We start from the raw sequence: 15,204 nt of genomic DNA on the forward strand, positions 1-15,204 counted from the left end.
ATTTGACTGTCCTTTCATGACTGCCTGCATCACAGGTAAAAATTTCTCTCTCTCTAATACACACATATATGACAGGCTGTTTCCAAATACCCTTTGGCCTATGAGTCATAAGACCATGGGTTCATGTCTCACTGTTTTAATGACTGCCGTTAATATTTCTGTGAAATTCACAGCCTCTATTGCTGTCTATGATTATTATCTATTTTGATAGACCCAGGCCAGTTGGGTACAGCAGAATAGCTGAAGGCAGATATACTGGCCACTGGATTAACAGTTTTCTGTTCCCTGACTGACCAGAGCAGGGGCTGCTCCAGGCTAATGAGAACACCTGACTCTAATTAACCTGCAAAGAGTCAGGTGAGGCCATTCAGTTAATGTGACCACCTGACTCTAATTAAGGCCCTGCTGTTACTATAAAAAGGGCTCACTCCAGTCAGGCAGGGGAGCCAGGGAGAGGAGAGGAAGTGCGGCTGGTTACTGAAGACACCCTCAAACCATCGTTAAAGGAGCCCTAAGGTAAGGGTGAAGAAGGGAAAAGCAGGAGAGCTGTGGGGAAGTGGCCCAGGGAAATGTAGCAACTCTGGCAGTGAAAGGTTGGCTACCAACAACTGCTACCATTAGGGTCCCTGGGCTGGAACCCGGAGTAGAGGGTGGGCCTGGGTTCCCCCCAACCCACCACTACAGGAACAGCTCCTGGAAGGGGAAGTCAGGTCCCTGTCAGGACAGGAGGCTGAACAGAGACTGTGGGAGTTCTCTCACCAACCTCCTTGCAGCCTATGATGAAAAGGGCTCAGTAGACTGTAACCCTGGCCCTAGAGAGAGAAGGGCTACGTGGAGGGTCACAGTGAGCCACTGAGGCTAAGCATAAACCGCCTAGAAGCACAGGACCCACAGGAGCAAGGTCAGAGCTCTGCCACACTATATAATAAGGTTCTAGGGAGGATTGTTACTCTGTGTGCCAGTCTGAAGCCTAGAATGTCTGTTGAGTCAATGTGAACTAATGGAAACAGTTACAAGCAGGGTTGAGAGTGCTTTTTGTTCAGAATATTGCCAGGTTCAATCATCACTGGCATATGTCATCTGTTACCACCCCATTTTTAAGTTCTGAGCCATTTTGACTTTACAAATTACACCCATGCAACAGCAAGGCATGTATATATGGCATGCCAAGAGTCCTAGACCATTGGGATATCAGACATAACAACCAATCACCACCCTTACTCTACAGCTAATGTGGATGCAACAATTTAATTGTTCCTTTTCCTTATCTACTTTCTCCACATCACTCATGATTTTATATACCTCTATCATATCCCCCCTTAGGCCTGGTCCACACTAGGACTTTAATTCAAATTTAGCAGCGTTAATTCGAATTAACCGTGCACCCGTCCACACCATGAAGCTATTTAATTCGACATAGAGGGCTCTTTAGTTCGACTTCTGTACTCCTCCCCAACGAGGGGAGTAGCGCTAAATTCGACATGGCCATGTCGAATTAGGCTAGGTGTGGACAGAAATCGACCTTAGTAGCTCCGGGAGCTATCCCACACTGCACCACTCTGTTGACGCTCTGGACAGCAGTCCGAGCTTGGATGTTCTGATCAGGCACACAGGAAAAGCCCCGGGAAAATTTGAATTCCTTTTCCTGTCTGGCCAGGCACCCTGGTCGGTATGGGAGGTAGTTTCCAGGTTCTGTGTGGGTGGGGGGGTATGTGACTTTGTAGCGGGGGAGGGCGGTTACAGATCTTATGCAGCGGTCCTTGTCCTGGACCACAGAGCCACGCAGCAGGGGAATCTGTAACCATCCTCCCCCGCCGCAAGGTCACATAGCCCCCGCACACAGAGTCCCAAAAAGGAGGGATGGCAGGCTCCGTTGAAACAACCAGTCCAGCACTGCATGCCACTCTAGGAGCAGGAGCCTGTCATTCCTCGAGTTTAGAGGCGGTCTTTACATCACCGCACACCCTACCCAGCACAGTCTGCGTCCCAGTTTCAACCCTTTAAGGCAAAGTCATTAATAAATAAACCTTTGTTAAGTAAAAATGGAACATGTATTTTATTTGGGTATGTAACTGCAGAGGATAGTCAACAGTAACTGTAAGAAAACAGGGGCAGGTTCAGCTTCTCTGTAAAGAAACTGAACAGTCACAGGTCACGCTGCTCGCTGCTCGCTGGTACTTGAAGAGTTCCTTGTCGCTGTCAATAGGGCAATAGGGCTTCATGAGCCAGGGCATTAGCGGGTAGGCTGGGTCGAGGATCACTATAGGCATCTCCACATCCCCAACAGTTATTTTGTGGTCCGGGAAGAAACTACCTTCCTGCAGGCGTCTAAACAGACCACAGTTCCTGAAACGTTGATGTTGGTAAACGTCCCCTATGGTCCACCAGTGCTTGCAGCACCATTGAAAAGTAGCCCGATTTCTCAGCAGCTGACTGTGGAAGAGGTGGAAGAGGTGGCGATAAAGGTGCGAGAAGTGAAAATGGCCATAACTGCAGCGGGCTCCATGCTCGCAGTGCTGTGGCTGTCACTGACCAGAAAAGTGCACGAACAGATAGGCGCTTTCAGGGAGGAGGGCATGATTGAAGGTTCAATGATGACAGTTACCCAAAACCACCTCGACACATTTTTCCCCAGCAGGCATTGGGGCTCAACTGTCGGATAGCTTCAGTGTGGACTCACAAAGTCGAATTAGTGTCCTTAGTGTGGATACACAAATTCGACTTCGTACGGTCGATTCCACAAATTCGACTTAAGTTGAATCGAACTACTCTTGTAGTGTAGACATACCCTTAGTCTCCTCTTTTCCAAGCTGAAGAGTCCTAGCCTCTTTAATCTCTCTTCATATGGGACCCATTCCAAACCCCCTAATCATTTTAGTTGCCCTTTTCTGAACCTTTTCAGAGGGGGGGATAGGATAGAGGTATATAAAATCATGAGTGATGTGGAGAAAGTGGATAAGGAAAAGTTATTTACTTATTCCCATAATACAAGAACTAGGGGTCACCAAATGAAATTAATAGGCAGCAGGTTTAAAACAAATAAAAAGAAGTTCTTCTTCACACAGCGCACAGTCAACTTGTGGAACTCCTTACCTGAGGAGGTTGTGAAGGCTAGGACTATAACAGCGTTTAAAAGAGAACTGGATAAATTCATGGTGGTTAAGTCCATTAATGGCTATTAGCCAGGATGGGTAAGGAATGGTGTCCCTAGCCTCTGTTTGTCAGAGGATGGAGATGGATGGCAGGAGAGAGATCACTTGATCATTGCCTGTTAGTGTCCACTCCCTCTGAGGCACCTGGCATTGACCACTGTCGGTAGACAGGATACTGGGCTAGATGGACCTTTGGTCTGACCTGGTACGGCCTTTCTTATGCTATGTTCTTATGCCAGTATATCTTTTTTGAGATGAGGAGACCACATCTGTACACAGTATTCAAGATGTGGGCGTACCATCGATTTATATAAGGGCAATAATATATTCTCTGTCTTATTCTCTATCCTCTTTTTAATGATTCCTAAGATCCTGTTTGCTTTTTTGACTGCCTCTGGACACTGCGTGGACGTCTTCAGAGAACTATCCACGATGACTCCAAGATCTTTTTCCTGATTCGTTGTAGCTAAGTTATCCCCCATCAGATTATACGTATAGTTGGAGTTATTTTTTCCAATGTGCATTACTTTACATTTATCTACATTAAATTTCATTTGCCATTTTGTTGCCCAGTCACTTAGTTTTGTGAGATCTTTTTGAAGTTCTTCACAGTCTGCTTTGGTCTTAACTATCTTGAGCAGTTTAGTATCATCTGCAAACTTTGCCACCTCACAGTTTACCCCTTTCTCCAAGTCATTTATGAATAAGTTGAATAGGATTGGTCCTAGGACTGACCCTTGGGGAACACCACTAGTTACCCCTCTCCATTCTGAGAATTTACCATTAATTCCTACCCTTTGTTCCCTTTCTTTTAACCAGTTCTCAATCCATGAAAGGACCTTCCCTTTTATCCCATGACAACTTAAATGAGTAGATACAACAAATGGATGGGGTGGTGGGAAACACAAGATAACAGGAAGGTGGTTTTCATCAATGATAAGCAGTGGTCTCCGCACACCAGCTGCCATTTCTCAAATTTTTGTAGGCATCACAACAGAGGAGATTTTTAACAGGGGATTTGAAGAAGAGCAATGTGGTGGCTTTGGAAATTTTTATGGGAAGCTCTTCTATTGCCCTGACTTTTTTTAACTCAATGTACATAAGACTATATGCACTTTTGAAAACGTCTGTTGTGGATAAAACTGAAGAAAACAACAGATACCATCTTCAAATGTGATCCTTTTATTTGAGGTGGAAAAAAGAGGCTGTAAAACAATACAAATGTAGCAAGATTACCTGTTCCATATTAATGTTTGATAACTGTACATTATATTACTATTGATGTGATTTATACCGGATCATAATTTCCATTTGATAACTATTCAACTAAAGAATAATGTCAGGAAATAAATAACTCTAATGTGATTTAACTGCCAAGAACTGTAGAATTTTAACAAGTTTCATTTTCACTAATCTGTTTTGGAGATGTTGCTTAGATGTGATCACACTTCTAGTCATCATTTGCAACCTCTATACATAATGTATTGTGACTCATATTCACTTTTAAATTTAAAAGCTTGCTTTTGTCCTTCCTAATTTAAATTACCATGTTGTATACAAAGCTAGGGAAAAACAAAACAGAATATTGGGGTTAGAAGGGACCTCAGGAGGTCATCTAGTCCAACCCCCTGCTCAAAGCAGGACCCATCCCCAGACAGATTTTTACCCCGGTTTCCTAAATGACCCCCTTAAGGATTGAACTCATAACTCTGGGTTTAGCAGGCCAATCTCAAACCACTGAGCTATGCCCCCCCCAAAAGAAACATGCCCAGCCTACAGGGCTCAATTTAAGAGGGCTATCACATGGTATGGGATTATTTTATTTCTGATGGGCTTTTATACTACTACCTATTCATCTTTCATTATTTCAATAGCCCAGAGCCATAGATCCCTGAATATTTATTCTGGTAACACTTCCTATTCCTTGCAATTCTCAGTATTTTGCATGGACTCAATGGACAGGGCCAGATTCTCAGTTGCTGTCAAGACCCACTGAGCTCAGCAAAGAGGGGGGTTGGCAGCAAACCAGCTAGGACTCCTCAGTTCTCTAGTTAGTCCCAACTCAGACCCAGCTGAGCCACCTATTACTGAAATCGGTGCTAATCCCCAGTATAGTCAAGGCTGGATTCACCCATGTAGGTGAAAATTACATGCTGCTGGTCATAGGGCAGCTGCACTGGAGGGGTAAATCACCCAGAAAGGTATTGCTACATTGCATTACTTGTAGGGCTTCAGGGGAACCTCAGCAATGTTGTTTGTTAGACAGAGGCTCTGTATTGCTCAGCCAACCTGGACTCATTCGTTCCCAACCAGCTCCCCTCATGCCATCTCTGGGCCTCTTACTATAGTTGTTGTTGTAGGCATCTCACTTGGCTTCACCCACGCAATAAGCAGCATTTCTGCTTGTGCCAGCAGAACTCCTGGAGTAAATCTAGCCCCTAATGCCTAGTACTGTCCACAGTTCTTGATATGCAGCCATGGAGGAGCAATGACACGCTGCCCCGCAGTGGCCCTAAGCCATGGCACTCTGTCTCTGACATAGTGGAATGATTGACACCCTTGCTGACAATCCATGCTCTGACACATGTATGCTGATGTTGCTGGGCACTGGCTGGAGCCTAGGAAAGGACACTCATTGATATGTAGCTGCAGTGATCTTTGTAGCCTTTAATTAAAAAAAAATAACCAGCTTATAGTGGTGATGTCAGATTGTTCTGTGCAGTCTCAGGTGTCAAATGAGGGAGTGTATATTACACAGGAGTGAATATTTCATGCTGGCGTATGCCTATAGGAAGCTGGATAAAATTATGAAGACACAGCTACACACTGGAGATAAGCATAAGTGAAGGCTTTCCAGTTTTACCTCCTGCTATTTAATGTATAAAGATGGTCCCTGGAGAGTGTGTGCAAAAAGAATTTGCACCCAAATAAAACATTTCCCCAATCATCTAAATAGCACATGTTGAGGGCTACTCCCCTCTTCCATGACTCTTCAGCGGGTGTTTGGTGACTGTTTTTCTAGCAGTCAACTGACTGATGTGGCCACTGTGTCCCCCTGCCCTCTCCAAAGCCTCACAGGAATTCTACTAAGGATCAGCAATGGGAGAAAGCAATGGTCTCACCCTACTGAGCCACTGATCCTCCAAGGTCAGTGATGTTGCATGCTATTTAACGATTGTCCTAGGTGCTACCGTGTTGGGTCTTTTGTCCTTTACGCAACAATAATAGTATGAGGAAACTGTATGTGCTTGGAGAGATTTGAATAACCACTGTGTTTACTAAATATTCACAACATGCAAGTCCTACTTACATATAGACACTGCTATCAAGGATCTCTTGGTGTCAACTGGCAAAAGGCACATGGGGCATATGGGTTACAGGGATTCCAAGCATCTGGTACAGTATTTACATTTGAGTTCAACAAAGGGTATTATGTAGGGTCTCTACTGAAAGCCTGTGTCACACTGGTCATCATAATATTTGCAAAATATATGTGTGGATAATATGTAAGGAGATATGTATACATATTGGACATTATGTTCTTAAGGGCTTGTAGTTAAAGGCAGGTAAGTTACTCAGAGGTGCAGAGCATTGAAACAGACCTCTCCAGATGGATGGTGGGAGATGTTTATCTTTTGGTTGAGCATTGTGTATCTTACAATACAAGTCTATCTGCAAACTGAATCAAATGCTAATAAAGACCTCATGGGGGAGGGGCCAACTTCAGAAGGAAATTAATAGGAAGAGGTAAACAGCAGGGGCTGGGAAACTCTGGTTTAGAAGGGAATTAAAAAAGACTGGTCTGGTATATTTGGGTGTGCAGAGAGACTCCTTAGCATCCTCGACATCATAGCATCCATGGGGAAGCAACCTACCAGAAGGGTTGGCTTCATGGAAGAAGGGTCCCAGCCACCCTTGTTGAAAAATGCTGTGAAAAGAACCTTCAGGTAAGCAGAACCTAAGTAGACAAGAGGACATCCTGTTAGTTGAGTTTAGGCTGTAGAATGCATGTTACAACGCTGACAGCCAATTCTATAGTAAACTAACTATAGGTTTATTAGCTAAGAAAAAAGAATGACAGTTATTGAGAGGTTAAAGCAAGTAAAATATATGAACAGGTGAATCATAGTCTATAAAAGTGGCTCTCAACCTTTCCAGACTACTACTTGCGGGAGTCTGATTTGACTTGTGTCCCCCAAGTTTCACCTCACTCAAAAACTATTTGCTTACAAAATCAGACACAAAAATACAAAAGTATCACAGCGCACTATTATTAAAAAATGCTCAATTTCTTATTTTACCATATAATTACAAAATAAATCAATTGGAATATAAATATTGTACTTACATTTCAGTGTATAGTATGTACAGCAGTATAAACCAGTCATTGTCTGTATGAAATTTTAGTTTGTACTGACTTCACTATGCTTTTTATATAGCCTGGTGTAAAATTAGGCACATATCTAGATGAGATGATGTACCCACTGGAAGACCTCTGCGTACCCCCAGGGATACTCATACCCCTGAGAACCACTGGTCTATAAGCCAAATGGTAGCAAAGATGTTGTAATATGCCAGTTTCCCAAGTCTCTCAGGGATACCCAGAATAACTCCAGGGAACTTTGTCTTCTCATTCAGTTATTCTGCCCTGTTAGAATCCAAACTGTCCAGAGATGAAGGATCTTTCTTTGAATCCATATTTATAGTCTCTTCACACAGAAAGCAAGCTGACAGCATCTCTACCTACGTGGGTTTTTCCTTTGGTGATGGTGAGTGAGGAATGCACTTAGAGTCCTTGACCTGGATTATCACACACAATGACCACTTGCGTTGAAAATTAGTATTTTCTGTTAAAGTCCTTAAGTCCTTCATTAGCATTTCACAGGATTTCTTTGGTAGGTTATTTAGTTACAGGAGATACACAGTGTAAATATTTGCTGTTACATTATAACAGGAACAGATAAGTGAAAATAACACAAATACCATTCTACTAGTTTTCATGAAGTTTAAACATCTGAATACACACTTATACATGTAACACTTTGATTTGTACTAACACATAAGTAGATTGGCCTGTGGCCCTGTATTGACCTGGTTTACCAGCATCACAGTATACACCTGGAGTGGGTACTGGGCCCCCTCAAGATAGTGGTGCCATTCCCTCAAGGCAGCCTTCATTGCTAGAAGCTCCTTGTTCAGGATTTCATAGTTTTGTTCTGTGGGGGTGAGTTTTCTGGAGTAGAAAGCACATGGATGCAACATGCGTTGGGGGCCAGGCCTGTGGGAAAGCACTGCCATGATCGTTAAATAGGAGGTGTCTGCTTTGACAGTGAAGGCTTGTGTGGGATTCAGGTGGAACAGTATGGGGGCTGAAGTGAATGCGAGTTTTAGCAGTTCAAAGGGCTGCTGAGCCTTGGGGTTCTGGTGGAACTTGATGTTCTTGCAGGACAGAGAGGTGACGAGGGCGACTTGTTCCAAGAAGTCAGGATGAACCAATGACAGAAATGAGCAAATTCCAGGAAATGCTTCAAGTTGTGAGTATTTTGAGGTGCCATCCAATCAAGGACTGCCTTCTCCTTCTGCAGGTCCATCGCAACACCTTTTGGAAACAGGAAACCCACCCAAAACTCTATGGAGCATAGGTGAAAGATGTACTTTTCCAGTTTGGTGTTGAGGCCATGCTGGCATAGCTTTTCAAGTACAGAATGGACATGCATAGCGTGCTGTTCTACATCATCAGAGAAAAAAAATCAGATATACCACCACATATAATCCAGCACATCCCAAAACACATCACTGATGAAATGCTGGAATGTGGCAGGTGTGTTTGTCAAACCAAATGGCATTACAAGATACTCAACATGATAATACCTGATTCAAACAGTAATTTTCCATTCATCCCCCACTTTAGTAGGTTGAACACCCCTTGGCAGTCCACCTTGGAGTATACTTGGCAGCCTCCACATGGTCTCAGGGATGATTGGCAGCAGATAGTGATTCCTGATAGTGATTTGGTTCAGAGGCCAATAATCCACACACCATCAGAGACATCCATCCTTCTTCTTGTTCAAGAAAAGTATTGACGCCTCAGCAGGTGAGATGGATTTGTGAATAAATCCCTGGGTCAGGTTTTCTTTGATGTAAGACCAAGTAGGCTAACTTGGGCTCAGACATGACATAAATGTGCTCAAACAAAATTTTCATCTTGGTTGCATTTCTATGGGAAGTCATACTCTTGGTGTGGTGGAAGGAAGACTGCATTCTTTTTTTCAAATACATCAGCATAATAACTGTACTGGGAGGGAGGGAGAAAGGAAGGAAGGAAGGAAGGGACGGAGGGAGAGAGGGGTCAGGTTTCAGGATCTGTGGGTGATCCACCCAGGCTGAGTACCCTCACTTGTGGGTCCCCAGGAAATGGTTGTATGCTCCCTGTCCACCAGGGTCTGGCAGTGATGTTGGCAGAGCTCTAAGGTGAAGCTGACCTTCAGTTCTGGCCACTGGATGTGTGGGTTATGGTGGACCAACCTGGAGATACTCAGAATCAAAGGAAAGTGCAGGGAGGGGATGACTCTGAATTGCAGCATCTCCCAGTGTCCCTGGATGGTATCCTCCATGGGCATGGTTTCCATGACCACCGATCTAGAGGACAAGAGGGATACGTCAATTGTCTGTACCAGGTTTGAGGGAGATTTCAGCTGTAGGGGAATCTTCAGGCTTTGCGCTATGTCCACAGCAATAAAGTTATCTGCAGTGCCTGAGTCAATGAGTGCCCACTGCAGGAGACTTTGTTGGGGGTGCCCAGTATGTGTAACTCATCTAGAACTTGTAGGTGTAGTATTGCTTGCCAGGAGCCAGCACGTGGTTGATATTGTTCACTGGAAGACCCCCCCAGTTAGACAACACTGGACTGTCAATCTTGAGTAAAGGGGAGGCCCCAGTCCAATGCTTCTCCAGCCAGGAACCTGACTACCAGGCTTATCTTGACTGCCTCAAGTGAAGCAGGAACAGGAGATGGCACTGACTCATGAAGCCTCAAAAATATCTGGTGATCCTTGTGCTCCAGAGGGGGGATGAGGGGCGCTGACTTGGAAAGTGGTGAAAAAAGATCAGGTCTGAAGTGCAGCATTCTCAGAACAAAGTTGGAGCACTTGCTACCACTATATTTGGTTTTCAGTGGCCAATTCAATAGCCTGTGCCTGCATCACTTGGTTGTCTGCCTGAAAGCAGGCTACCTGCTCATGCGAAGTTGATGCCCCTTGGGGCATCAGGAGCTCCACTGGATCCATGCCTGGAAGAGAGGTTAAGGGTCTGAGCAAGCGGTCAAAACAGGGGCATGGCAGGCTGACCTAGTGGTTAGAGCAGGCAAGGTCAGAGTGGGTGATCAGAGATAGAATCCAAGGCAGGGATCAGAGGCAGAATCAGGAACTAGGCCAGGGGTCAGAGCTGGAACCAGGAACCAAGCCAGGGGTCAGAGCAGGAATCAAAACCCAGGGATCAAACTAGAGTCAGGTCTGGTGCTATAACCAGACAGGAAGCTTCTCAATTGCTCAGACAAATTCTTTTGCCTCCTTCTGGCTCAAATAGTATGGTCAGACCAATCAGCGGGCTGGTCATTGTCCCTAGTCAGGATCCTCATAGGCAGGGTCCCTGGTAGGGGTCAGAGTTTTGCTAGCTCCTCATTTCCCATAGCTCTGGGTGGGCTGCCCCCCTGGTGGCCAGGGTGAGTGGCTACCTCAGAACCTGTGGGCCAGAGTTAGAGACCCACGGGCCCTTACAAGGGCGCTCACAACGGATGTGCTGTATCAAGCTAGGCTAGTGCACTCATTGTGACAGAGGAGAGAAACGTAAATGTTCATTTCTAATGCAGAATAATTATCGCTTCTGTTGGGTGAAAAATAAATGTGGAAAATGATCCAGGATGCCAAAGGGTGGCTGACTCACAGCATCGCGCCTCTAAAACATCAGGCAGAGCTTCAAAGGCAGCATGTAGAAACAGATCCCCTTTGATTCTGTGAACAGCTCTTCTGTTTATTTGAGGGGTACAACTGGGCTGAACACTCAGATGGGTGCTGCTGACCAGGGGAAACACATTCCCCAATCCTGGAGGCAGTTTTCTAATGGGATAGTTTAGAGAAGCCTCAGAGCTGCTCCCGAAGGGCTGTTACTACAGGCAAGGTTTGCTGGGTCATGCTGAAATCCAGCTATATCCCCTCATGACCACTACACTTTGGGAATCTGACCTGTGGTGGCACAGAGCCAGCTGTGTCAGCTGTAGTCCGTCCTTCCGTGTTGGAAGAGTCTGTTTAGGGCAGCTTTAAGTCCCTTTGTAAACCTAGCATTGGCTCAGAATCTGGACCCCTCAACTTTCACTTCACCTGAATCCTTAAATTAGAATACCAGGCCACCTAGTGGGCAGGGACTGGACCACATAATCATTGCAAAGAACAATTAGTCTGCACTAACGAGATTCCTGCATATCACTGATTAACCATCTTAGTAATGCAATGAGGCTACAATACAATAACCTCAGGGTCTGAAATGACATGAGCATTCTAACGTAATCCATGAAAAAACTGTCCAAATTGCCTTTCCAACCTTGGTTCTTTAGTCACAGATTAGGGATTTTTCTTTCTTTGTGGGTTAGTAGCCAACAGTTGTGTGCAGCGCAAGTTTGCAGTGATGAGTTCTGGTTCCCACCACTGCACCAGCCTGGATAACTAGACTGGAGCAAACTGGGAAGAACCTGCACTGACAAAGGATTGGGCTGGATGGATGATTTAAGAGACATTTTCCATCACTAACATCTGTTATTTTAATATCTTTAACAGGTCTATTTGAGCTATTCGGTTGTAGGAACTCTTTTGACTGCTGCAATCAAGCTATCATCCGCATGTTTCCTTTATTTCCTCTGCTTCTGTGTTTCCAGTTGCCAAAGAAGAAATTAATAACATGATACACAAACCACCTGTATCCTGTCACGGACATGAAATATGGACAAACAGCTTCTTTCTGGCATGCATTATGCTATATTCTAATTCTCTTGTCTATCAGACAATAGAATCAGAGAAGCCAGTGAAGGAAAAGACCACAAATTTTCTCACCTCATCCATCACCTATCAATTGAGGCTTGTTCCTATGTCCTCTGTCCTGTCCACTTTTCAAAGACTCATGTGGTGGGTTATCTACCAGTTCCCTTGAGAAAGTCTCCCACTGGCTAACAGTCACTGTTAGAAAGTTTCCTGACAATAAGCCTAAATTTTTTTTTTTGCTCAGTTTCATCCCATTTCTTCATCAAGAAGATTCCTTGTCATCAAGGAATTCCTCTTCCTCCTTTCACCACCCTAAATACTAGCAGATGCTTATCAGATCCTCCCACAATGTTAGTCTTTGTCTGCCCTAGTGGTACAATATAATGAGTCAATCCCACCAGCCCTTTAATCATTTTGTTGCTCTTCCCTGAATTCCCTCCAGCAGGCTGATGCCTTTCCATGTTACAAACCTTGCTCACTCTTCAAAACCTTAAAACTGAGTTGAAAAGCAAAGTCTCTGAAGCAGAGAGGATGCTGTAGTAAAGACATTATTTTATTCCCACTGTTCTCAAAGAGCTTCTTCCAATTAAGAAACGTGTCTAGTCTTTCATTGGTCTCCTTGATACACAGCAGGTGGAAGGGGGAAGTCAGTGTTAGAACAACAACAGGCCGTGAGTGAATATTTAAATCTCATGTGTCTTCATATTAGAAACCTCTGACAGTTTCATAGGACAACTCTTTCTCTAACATAATTGCAAAAGATGAAGAAGAAAAAAAAGGCAAGCAAATTTGATTCGAGCTACTAACATCATTTTGAAACCTAGCTTACCTCTCAGAAGCACCGGCAGCATTTTGGAGGAGAAATGTTAGCAATTTTAAGAAATATTTTAATAAAGAAAACACAGAGCATCTTACCCCCCCACTTGAGTTTTCTCCTAATACAGGGGCATCTGCTTCATTTGGCCTGTTTATTCCAATCAATCATTCAAAAATCAAATTTGATGCATTTTATTTTGTTACTTGTGTGATTTGCACAGCCAGCATCTCACTACTTTCTTTGTGATGGTGCCCAAGAAATAGAATTCCATTTATAAGATCTGTCAATGGCTCACTTGCATGTAGGACACATCCTCCCTTTCTGAAGATTGCAGCAGCCATCCCACTGACTAAGACATGACTATTTTTCTTTGGTGATCTTTCAGGATTTCTGCGATGTGTCAAAGGCATTATGCCATTGTTCTTCTGCACCAGCTATGTTGTTTTCTCAATGGCGATCTGACAACTGTAGAGCAAAGCAAGGTTCTCCCTTCCCCTTGGACAGTGTCTCTCAAAATTTTGAAAACTTCGGAAAAATAAAATGAATAATGGCTCCTGCAACCTATATTAAAGGCTTATACATCTCAATGTATTCATCAGCTAGTCGCCCCTCCTTTGAGAAACACAGGTGTAGCTCTTCATAATATGCTAGTTTGCGGGAAGGAGGGATAACTCAGTGGTTTGAGCACTGGCCTGCTAAACCCAGGGTTGTGAGTTCAATCCTTGAGGGGGCCATTTAGAGAACTGGGGCAAAAATCTGTCTGGGGATTAGTTCCGCTTTGAGCAGGGGGTTGGACTAGATGACCTTTTGAGATCCCTTCCAACCCTGATCTTCTATGATTTCTTTCTCACATGCCTTGATGAGAAGTAAAATAGTTAACAGTGTTTGTGCTGGCATCTGAGTTAGCACCCTTTGAAATGAATGGGGGAAGTCACACCTCAAAGCTATGTTTCAGGCTCTCTGCAAACTCAGGCACACTCCCTTTTAGTTTTAGAGGTTCTCTTTACAATCATAATAGCTAGAGACTTTTTTCTAAATGAAAGCTGGCCTGGAGAACAATTAAGAGATCTGTCTGCAGACTCCCACCACCCTTGTGCACCTTCCTTGGTGCCACTTGGCTATGCCCCACACTTTCCTGCCTCGGGATTGGGTATGCTGCAGATCTGAGAGGGGAAATTCATCTTACAATACCAATCAAACACAATGTGTTACAACTTGTCATGCATTAAATATACCTGTCTTAGACACCACAGGCTAATATTTGTGATGAATTGTGCACCATACAACTTCCGTGATTTCACTGGAATTGCGTGGGGTGGTGGGAAGTCAGAGCAGAGTTTGTCCCAATGTCTATTAAACCTTGGGAAATTACATTTTAAACATAATTATAGCAGTGAAGAAATGCACTGGTGTTCATGGAGCTGTTTGTTGTGGTGTCCCTAGCCTCTCTTTGCCAGAAGCTGGGAATGGGCAACAAAGGATCATAAAATCAGTAGTGTAGCTGGGGGGGAGCGGAGGAGCGGCCACTCCCACACTGAGCACAAGTGGCACCTTGTCAATTTCTTGGCGCCTTTTTACTCACCTGGGGGAGCAATAAAAAAAAAGGCGCCACCTGCTGCGGTGCTTTTATTTCACTCACCCAGTGACACTCCGGGTCTTCGGCGGTGGGACCTTCACTTGCTCCGGGTCTTCGGCAGGACTTCGGCAGTGGGACCTTCACTCGCTCTAGGTCTTTGGCGGCATTTCGGCAGTGGGACCTTCAGTGCCACCAAAGACACCTGGAGTGAGTGAAAGGCCCGCCACTGAAGACCCGGAGCACCACCTTGTGAGTAAAAGCGCCACAGCAGGTGGCACCTTTTTTTTATTGCTCCCCCTGTTCCCTCCACCTAGCTATGCCACTGCATAGAATAATAAAATCATAGAATATCAGGGTTGGAAGGGACCTCAAGAGGTCATCTAGTCCAACCTCCTGCTCAAAGCAGGGCCAGCCTCAACTAAATCATCCCAGCCAGGGCTTTGTCAAGATGGGCCTTAAAAATCTCTAAGAATGGTGATTCCATCACCTCCCTAGGTAACCCCTTCCAGGGCTTCACCACCCTGAAATAGTTTTTCCTAATATCCAATTTAGACTTCCCCACTGCAACTGGAGACCATTACTCCTTGTTCCGTCATCTGCCACCACTGAGAACAGCCTAGCTCCATCTTC

The sequence above is a fragment of the Mauremys reevesii genome, linkage group 2 (genome assembly GCF_016161935.1).
Source record: "Mauremys reevesii isolate NIE-2019 linkage group 2, ASM1616193v1, whole genome shotgun sequence".
Taxonomy (NCBI): Eukaryota; Metazoa; Chordata; order Testudines; family Geoemydidae; genus Mauremys; species Mauremys reevesii.